The sequence below is a fragment of the Chinchilla lanigera genome, unplaced genomic scaffold (genome assembly GCF_000276665.1).
Source record: "Chinchilla lanigera isolate Chin_1 unplaced genomic scaffold, ChiLan1.0 scaffold00037, whole genome shotgun sequence".
Lineage (NCBI taxonomy): Eukaryota > Metazoa > Chordata > Mammalia > Rodentia > Chinchillidae > Chinchilla > Chinchilla lanigera.
In genome coordinates, this window is record NW_004955438.1 from 17,340,796 (window position 1) to 17,351,222 (window position 10,427).

Genomic DNA, 10,427 nt, shown 5'->3' on the forward strand with positions numbered 1-10,427 from the left:
AAAGATAAATCACTTGGTGGGTTTATTCCATTTGTAACTACCACCATTGTTTTAGCTGCAGCAGAAGTCAATAGGGGCACATTAGCTCCAAGATTATGCTATGAGGAAGGACGGGATTAAAATGCCTGTTCTCCTAAATGTCGTGCAACACTTAAGACACTTTTTAAAGGGAACTCTGGTAGTGCCTGTAGTCCTGAGAGCAGGCAACACGGGCCTGGGTACCGGGGACCCATGTCATAGCTCTGGCTCACCTGTGTAGTGCGTTTACGTCTCTGGGTTGGAAGTTGGAAGACCTCTAATAATAAGTCCTTTCTAGGTTTAAAAATCCAAAGGTAGTGAGAGCTTGTTGTTGTCTATCTCAATAAGTGACCCATTTGCTTAAATGCACTACTGTATATAAGTGAACTCCAAAGCATAGAACATTGCTTCCTATTTATAGAGTCCCAGAAAGGTGCCTTTGCAGAGAGTTCGGTAAAGCGGAAGGCAATCGGACTTAAAAGGTTTGGGCTGAAAGTTTGGAGTAGAACTTGGGAGATCTGCTTCCTAGGGCTCCCCAAACTAAATAAGCATCAGAACTTAAGCCAGCATCAGAGCCAGATTCCCAAAGGAATTTCTTTTCAATTCAGAAGGTCAGCTGCAGGAATATATAGCTGCAGACAGATGGACCTTCCCTTTTTCCCTTCCCCTAGCAGTAATTAAAGTAAAAATGAATGGAGATTCTGCTCCGAATCAGGGTCACTTGAGCAGGCTGTGGTACCTGGCACCAGGTATGGGAAGAAGGTATCTGCTCCTTGCCCTTGAAATGAACCATATGACTCTGCCAGCATCACTTGTTTTGGTGCTGAGAATATCAGCCAAAGACAAATAGGAAAAATGGTTACTCCTTCCCATACACTCTTGGGGAAAATTCTTAAATCTGCAGACAGTTTGCTAAAAACATAGTATATTGGATGGTAATAGGTGTTTCATTTTGAGGGAGTTTTGACATAATTAGCAGATTAATTTTTCTTTAATGTCATGGCAGGACTTAATTGACTGTGTGAAGTTTTTTACTGAGAGCTGCAGGAGAACTGTTGAGGAAAAAACAAAGTGAAATGTTATTTTGTAGTACAGGAGTATTTTGTCTATTTAGTATATACCTAGCTGTAGCTTTGTAAGAAAAACAGAAAAGGATCTTTGTAAAAAAAATCATATGAATGTGCACTCTTATTTATTGATTATTGTAAATGAAGATATAAGTGGCTATTTGCATAATTTATACCTGTGGGAAATTAACTGGAGTATTTGTTATTTGAGTGTTATCTGTTAAGGAATATTGGGCTTGGTGCTATGATGAATGATCTTGTATAATTACATGTATTCTTAAGAAAATTTTTGAATATAAATTTCTTGAATTGACCATCTCATTGCTAATACTTATTTCCATGTATGTTTGTGTGTTTACCAACCAGAAATGTCACTACCTGTCCTTTGTCCCAACAAATAGTACTTTCATGAAGGTCAAAATGAAGGCGATTGACCTCAAAGTTAGAAATTCTAGCCAATGTGGTCTTTTGAAGCTACATTAACTTAGTGTGATACACTCCAAAAAGAAATAATAATAGCACACTGCCCTGTCAGTTTCTATGGAGAATTCGTCAGAACCCTTTTGGTTGCCACAATCCAAGGTTTTTGCTCAAGTTCCTGTTTACTCAAGTTCCTATTATAAGTTGATATGGAATTTGCACACTTTTCCTGTAAGTAATCAATAGATTACTTATAATACCTAATCCTATGTAAATGCTAAATAAATTATTGTTATACTATGTTCAGGGGGTAATGACAAAAAAGTTTGTGCATGTCCAGTACAGATCAAATAAAGATACACTGAGAGAGTGGTTGAAATACGTGGTGAATGTTTAAATTTTTAATATTTATTGCAGTAATAGACACCTTGCCATTAATCCCCCTGAAAATGCTCCCCTTGCTTCAAAAACACTCATCCTTCTTGCCATTTCCTAAAGCAGTTCTAGAAGTCCTCTCTCATGACTGTCGTTATGAGATGTGATCAAAAATACAGTGAATGTTGTTGCCAGGTGCCGTGCGATGAGAGACAGGCGTGTAAACATTGTGCGGCATCCTCATCCACCTGTGCACCAGATCTGGCACCATGCAACTTCTGGCTCTTCCACAAAGTCAGAATGACCACAAAAGAGAAACGCTTTAGATGGATTCAAGACACCAAAACAGCTGTGACAACACAACTGAAGACACAAAAGGAGACTTGTAGAACTGCTTCAGAAAGTAGGAGTGATGGTGTTCAAAGTGAAGGGGAGGATTTTGAGGGAGATTCGTGGCAATTTTAGCATAATTTTTAACGGAAACATTCACATTCACTGCAGTTTTCAGTCACACCTTGTGCATGCGTGTATGTGTGTGTTGCCCCCCAGTTGGTGGACTCTGCAGTTCCAGAGCCCGCAGATGCAGACAGCAGCTGTAGTAGAGGCAGTGCGTGGCTGTGGACATAGGCTGCCTGTTTTTGAGTCCTGGGTCTGCCTTTTACCAGCCAGGTGACCCGCACTAAGTACCCTAGTAGGCTGGGTTTTCCACAAGACGGAACCTGATCAAAGCATTGGTGATAAGGTGTCACTTGGGGGGCCGAAAGCACACGTGACGAGAAGGAAGGAAAGCAAGCAAAAGGGCAACACATTTATCGTGCACCTACTTGGCATCAGTGTTGATCAGGTCACTAAGAATGTAGGAGGAAACCCGAACAAAGACTGTGTCCTCCTAGAAGTTACATTCTAAGTTAAGACACAAAGTAATATACGTGGTGTGTCAGAGACATCAGAGTGTGCTACAAGATGAAGGAAGGCAATCGGGAAAGCTGCCATGTCAGAGGAGTGGTCCAGAAGGGCCCCTTGGAGGGGACTTTTGACCAAAGACCAGAAAGAGCTACAGGGACATAGCAATTGGATGTCTGGGGAGAGAATTTCCTAAGCAAAGGAGCAGCAGGTGCAAGAGCGTCCCCGAGGCTGTGGCAGGATCACAGCTGGTGTCTAGGGGATGACCCAGAGCCTGGTTTGGCTGAGGGGAAGGAGGAGGAGTAGTTTAGGGACGTGAAGGGGGCAGGTCCGGTGGGGTCTTGTAGAACATGGCAAGGACTTTGACCTTCCCCCTCAGTGGGCTGGGGTGTGACACTTGAGCTGTGACAGTGACACTTAGCAGGGTAGCCCTAGCGGCAGTGATGAGAACAGACTCCCAGGAAGCGGGGCACAGCGCAGGTCCTACCAGAAGCCCACTGTACCAGTGCAGGAGTGGAGGACGGTAGCCCCTGCCAGAGAAAAGCACAGCGGGAATGCTGAGCCACGAAGACTTCTAGGCACGTCCTGCAAGTGAATTCCTCTGGATTCACTAACGGGTGGTTGTGAGGGTCCAGAAAGGCTCCAGGGTTTGGCCTGTGCAGCTGGAAGGATGGTATGATTAGCTGAAATGGGGAAATGTGAGAGGGACAGATGTGCGGAGGAAGATAGGGAGTCTGCATTTGGGAGGTTAAGCTTGGGATGTTGGTCAGGAGCCGCCTTTTCCCGGCCCAAGGGTCCCCGTGCCTCAGTCATGAGAACACCCAAGGTGAAAGCCCATCTGTCTACACTGTGTTTGCCCAACCCCAGTGACCCTTCGCTGCTCTGCTGCGGGGCTGGGATTCAACTTGGGGATCTCAGGTCCCCAACCAGACCCCAAGGCCATTCCTATTGCTACCCAATGGGACTCCCAGCTGACCTCTCCATCCCCACTGCAGCACCGTGTCACACTGCAAGACAAGTCTGTCTTTCCACTCACCCCGCAGGCTTCCATGTGTGATCTTTCAGATACAGATGCCAGATGCTCTTCACAGCCCTCCCATAACATTGCACAGGGCCTGCTGCTTATATGAATGGAGGAAAGGAAGAAACAGAAAACATATCAAGCCCTGGCCACGTTTGACATGTGATAGATGGGCTGGGAAGCATCATAGAAAGATAGCCACGCGCTTAGGTTTCCAAAGCCTGACACCAGCCTGAAATACCACGTTTCAGCTTGGTAGTGTGAGTCTCATTTTAGATAACGCGCTTATGCCATACAAAGCTGCAGGTGTAAAAATAAGGTCACATTTGACTTTCTATTTATTGATGTAGCATTTAGGATTAATTTTAGTTGCATGTGTCAGAAAAATCACCCCAAAAGCAACAATTTAGACCTTATAGGAGTTTATTTTTCTCTTTCCCAAGGGAGAGGCACAGGGCTGGTTTTTTTTTTTTTTTTTTTTTGGTTTTTCTCCGGTACTGGGAACCAAACTCACGACCTTGCGCTTGCTAGGCAGGCGCTTTTGCCGCTGAGCTAAATCCCCAGCCCCCACAGGGCTGGTTTGGTGGCTGCCCTGTTGTTCTTGCTGGGCCCAGAGCCCTTCTAGCTGTCTCGCCCCTAGACTGCCCTGGTTCCCATGGCCTGCAACGCTGACTACACATCCAGACTACACACCCAAGCTGTGCTGCAGAATGGGAGAGGTGGCAGCGTTGGGTCTCCCAGCCCTGGATGGTATCTAAGGAGAACCACACAGCACATCTTGACCATCACTGTTAGGGAGGAAGAAGTTTTCCTTTTGCTGGACACACAGCTAATTAATTACAAAGGAGGAGAGGTAGAGGTGGGGTCAGGCAGCTTGCAACCTGGGTGATGCTTGCCTACACCCTGGTTGTCAGGAGCGGGGATAGCTGGGGGCTGCCTGTTCCTCCAGCACAGCTGTCCGGGAGCCTGTCTGGGGGCAGGGGGCTAAGTTGTGACAGGGACAGGGATGAGGTAACATCCATCCTGGGCAGGAGCTCTGGAGCTGCTGGGGGCAGAGACAATGCACCTTCCCATGTGGCACATTCTGCCAGGTGCTGGGCCACACACACTGCGCGATTGTAAGACTGGTGAGTTTTAGGGTGGATGCCTGCATCCTCCCCATGAAAAAGCTGAGGCTGAAAGGAATGAATGAAGATAGGGAGTAAGACAGAACTGCAATAGAGTCCTGGGCTCACTGGAAGTTTTCCAGCCATTAACCTGCTTTCTGTGCCCTTAGAGATGGTGCCCAAGAGCATGTGAGCTGGAGGTGTAGGATCCATGGCTGCTCATGAGCCAAGCTCCCAGAAACCTCCAGGGAGAGAGTGGCCACCAGATTGCTGGCCCATCATCTACCATGACGAGCAGGGAAAAGTGGGCTGAGTGTTTTAAATTTGATCCTTATGTGTGGATTAGCTATTGGGGAAGGGGTTGACGTTCAAATTGCTTAGGCGCCTTTGTTATGCCATTACTTGCTGAGAAGCATTGCTCACTCCCTGGAGATCATGTGAGGACTGAGGTGACACGTGCATCTACCTCTGGAGATGAAGCTGAGGAAGGACCCTGGGCGGCAGCTTCCTAAAATCAAAACCCTTGAAATCAGGGCTTTCCAGACTGAGGGGTATGAAGGGCTTTTAGAAAAGTGTTGGGAGCAGCTGAAGCTGGAAATTATGCATACAGGACAAAGCCAGCCTCAGAACACAGGAGTGTCTGAAGCAGGTGAATAAGCTATTGCAGCTTGTTAACTGATGGCTGGGTACAGAGGCTGAAATTAATACCACCCTCTCGAGGGTATAAGTTCCTCTCCTGGGTGTAAGAGAGAGAGGCTCACCACCTGACCCCGCTAGTAGTCTCTTGTCTATGTTTTCCTCATTCCCGCCGCCATTCCTCCCCAGGATACACCGACAACCCAACAAGTCCCTACAAGAAGTATTTCCAGTTTGTTGCAGCCCAATGTGTTTATACAATCCAATAAAAATTAATTACCCGAAAAATTGAAATTAAAAAGTGATAGAATATAAATCCCAAATTTGTCTTATTAGGTTCACCGTACATAAAATCATGCCCTTAACATCCCAGAAAGGTGTCTAAACGCTCCCGATTGCTGAACCTGCCTTGAGGTAGATCCTTCAGCAGCAGCCAAGAAAGCACACTGTAAGAGGCATTGTCATGAACCAGCTGCATTTTTTACCTTCTAAAGGGAAGGATCATCTTTGCTTTTGTTTTAAGGCAATGGGATTATTAACTATGTATCATAGCTCAGTCACCACCTGTTTAACTTAGTCTCACTCACTGGTTTATTTGCTAATAATTTTCTGAGACTTGAAAACTTAGTCTCTTAGTCAAGATGTTTAGTTCCAGGCAAGAGGAATGGACTTTGCACAATTATACACACAAGAAATGAAAGGATATGGGTGGGATATTTAATATTAGTGGTGGCTGTATTTGTTTATCCAGTTTGTATAATCAAAATAAAATAAGTAAATACAAGCATATAAGATCACTGTTAGGATTGTAGGACATGTGAGCAAGACCTGAGGTTGTAAATCTTAGAGAACAGAATCTAAATCTGATGAGAAAATCCCAGCAGGGCTCCTGCCCCAGCAAACCCTAGGGAAAGCCACCAAGGTCACTGAGGTAGATCCTTCAGCAGCAGGATCTCAGCCTTGCAAACAGCTAGACAGGCCGCCACACTGCTGCCATGCTTAAAGCCGCATGCTTCTGCCACTACTAGCCCAGCAAAAGTGCAAGGACACAACAGTGTGTTTTCTCACTTTGGCCATTTTTCAGATCTGTCTTACATGGACATGCCATGCCTATGTCCTAGCTCAATTTGAGCTTCCATCCTTACACTAGAAGGCAGGACCCATATTGGTTGTATTGGATAGGGTTGTCTAGAGCAAAATCAATACAGAGTCCCCAGTTGCTACCTGCTCACTAAAGAGCTGGAGGAGCTGGTAGCTGATGACCCCCAAAATCTGGAAACTGCAGCAGAGCAGAAGAGACTAAGGCTACAGTGCTAGTCCAAGATCGAAAGCCTGAACTCTGCCTGCACAGTCTCTGGTATGAGTCTGCATTGGAAAGCTGACAAAACTAGAATCTGATGTCCACAGGCAACAGCCACAGTGAAAGACACACCTGCTCAAGCAGAATGGAGCATCCAACACATGCATCAGAGACTTCCTCTTTCTCTTTTATCCCACCCTCGACTGCAAGCCCATTGAATAGTGCCACTCACAATCAGGACAGTTTGCTGGCACATGCCAATCATCTCTGGAAACATCCCACAGGCACGCCCAGAAGTGTGCTTCACTAATCCCCTAGGCATTTCTGGATACAGTCAAGCTGACATATCAAACTAATAGTCACAGCAGGCTAACGGTAGGAAGACTGTTCCAAAGGTGAGAGGCAGCACAGGAGCGTTTGGGTTGATAAAAGCGTCTCTGTCTTGACTGTATCAATGTCAGTGTCTTGGCTGTGATACTACACTGTAGTTTTGCAAGATGTTCCCACCAGGGAAAATGAGTAAATGGTATATGAGGTCTCTCTCAATTATTTCTCACAACTACATGTAAAATCTACAACTACCTTAATAAAAAAGTCTAAACATGAAAGACACTTAAGATAATAAAGAGGTACCCCCCACATAAGGAAAAAATATTTGAGAAATAGCTGATAAAGCACTTGCATCCAAAATATGCACAGAATTTTTAAAATTCAATAGGAAAACAACAAACCAACTACAAAGTAGGAAAAAATTGGAATAGACACCCCACCAACCAAGACCTACAGATGTTAAATAAGCTTACGAAAAGAGATACTCAACATAATATATTACTAGAGAACTGCAAAATCAAAACGAGTGAAATACCACCTTGTAGAATGGCTAACACCCAAAGCACTAACAACAGCAAAGGTCAGCAAGGATGTGGAGGAACAGGAACTCTCATTCATTGTTGGTAGGAATACAAAATAGTACAGCTACTTTGGAAAACAGTTTGGTGATGGCTTACAAAATTAAGCATGCTCTTACCATATGATCCAGCGTTTGCCAAAATGAATTGAAAACGTATGTCCACCCACAAACTTGAACATAAATGTTTATCACAGCTTTACACATAATTACCAAAACTTGGAAGAAATTAAGATGGCCTTTTGGAGGTAACTAGATAAACTGTGGTGCATTCATGTAAGAAAATGTTATTCATCAATATAAAGATATAAGGTATCAAGTCTTGAAAATACATGGTGGAAACTTAAATGCATGTGGTAAAATGAAGGAAGCTAGTGTGAAAAGCATACAGCCTGAAAAAGCTATATGTAGTGTGACTCTAATTATATGATGTTCTAGAAATGGTGAAACTATGAAAGTAGTAAAAAGATCAGGGATTGCAAAGACTCACTGGGGAGGGATGAATTGGCAGAACACAGGGTTCTTTTTTTTTTTTTTTTTTTCTCTGGCACCAGGAACCGAACTCACGACCTTGCACTTGCTGGGCAGGCGCTTTTGCCGCTGAGCTAAATCCCCAGCCCCCAGAACACAGGGTTCTAATGGCAATAGAACTACTCTATAATGATGTATTTGTCATAGTCTCTAGAACTATGTAACACAAAAGGTGAATCCTAACTCACATTATGGATTTAGTTAATAATATGTCAGTATTGGTTCATCAGCTATCACAAATGTACCAGCCTAAGGCAAGTTGTAACAATAGAGGAAATTTAAGTAGGGAGGGAGGGAGAAGCAGAAACCTCTGTACTTTGCGCTTCAACTCTGTCTTAGTCACCTTCCTCCTCGCTGGGACAAAATACCTGACAAATGCAACTTAAAGGAGGAGAGGTTTATTCTGGCTCACATTTCAGTCCTCAGTCAATTTGCTGCCACAAAGAAACAGCTGGGCAGAGGGGTACAGCGGTGGGGAACTGCTCACATCATGGCGCTCAGGAAGCAGAGTCACGGGGGGAGCAGGGAAGGGAGGTACACCTCTAAGGTCATGACTTTGGTGACCCACTTCGTCCAACCAGACCCCAACTCCTAAACCCTAACAAATTTCATTAATTTTTTAGAGTGTTTGTTTGTGTCTGGGATGGAATCTTGTTTTATTGCCCAGGCTGGTCTTGGGGTCCTGGGCTCAAGTGATTATCCTGCTTCAACCTTCAAGTAACTGATACTACGGACATGTGTCAGTGTACCCAGCTAAGTGTAATACTTTAAAAAAGGAAAAAAAGAATGAACCATGACTCTAAAAGGAAGTTGCTACAGAATTGCCTAGAGGACGGCACCTTTACCTAGTGAGAAGGCACGAACAGCCAAGTCATGTCACAAACAAGTAAATACTAGAGTGGCAATGGCAGCTAAGGAAATGTAAGTTAAAGGTGCTTCTCTACACATCTTGAATTAACAAAATATAGATTAGGTACTATTTGCACATGTGAGATTAGCACCCCACTGAAGAGCCTGCTTGCTGTGAGAAGGGCATGTGATGGCACCCAGCAGGTGGCAGGGAGTGTGACACTTTTGCCTGTCATAGTGGTGAACAAGAGCCTCAGAGACATTCATGCCCTCTGTCCAGATAATTCGAAAAATTTCTTGTAAGGAATGTTTCCTGAGGATCTAATTTGAAGAAGTGAACTCCCACTGTGAAATATTATTTGGGAAAATAGTCTGCCTAATGAATTGGTGACATTTTCAAAAATGAGGGTAGGGACAGGCCAGTGGAGACGTACAAGACATGATAACCCAATGCCATGTGTGGACTCTGTCTGGACCCTGATTTGAATGAATAACTGTAGACAGACTTTTTTAGACATAGCAGTAAATTTAATTTGGATTGTACATTAGACTATAATAATAAATTATTGTTAATTTTATGTGTAAAAATGGCAGATGTTTATGTTTATGTTTAAAAAGTCATTGGAGATACATCTGAAGTATAATGGATCAAATAGTACGCTAAAAACAATCCAAATTTTATGTGATATATATTTTATAACAAAACAAAATAGTAAAGGCTGGGGAGCTAGGGAAGAGATGAAACCAGGAGACAAATTTTGGTGATGATAAAGATGAATGTTGGGTTCATTATACATTTCTTTATTTACTTGCAACTTCCATAAGAAAAGAAAAATTTTAAATATCCTCTTATTACAGACTATTAGTTGTGCCTTCCTATCCATTCTAGTTTAGCTCTGCCCTAGCAGCTTGGCAAAGACTCTGCTTCCCCACCTTCCATGTAGCTAGGTGCAGTCATGTGACAAGTTCTGACCAATGAGATGTAAGGGAAAGAGATGCAGAACAATTCTCACTCTTGCTGTTGAAATGATTGTGCATGAACTTCTCTGGTCTTTGCCTTTTTCCTATATCTAAGCTGCTGGTGTCAGGAATACTGGGAAAGGAACCAAAGAACCCTGACCCTTTTGGTGCCCTGTACTGAGAAGCTCATTCTTTACTACATAAAAATTAGTCCTGGGAGGGAGGGCCCCCAGCGCACAGGGAGCCTCGGGCGGGGAGCGCCCGTCTTTGGACTGGCGGCTCACTCCCGGCCTCATAGGCCCCCCGGAAGGAGTGCTTCCGGCGCACAGGGAGC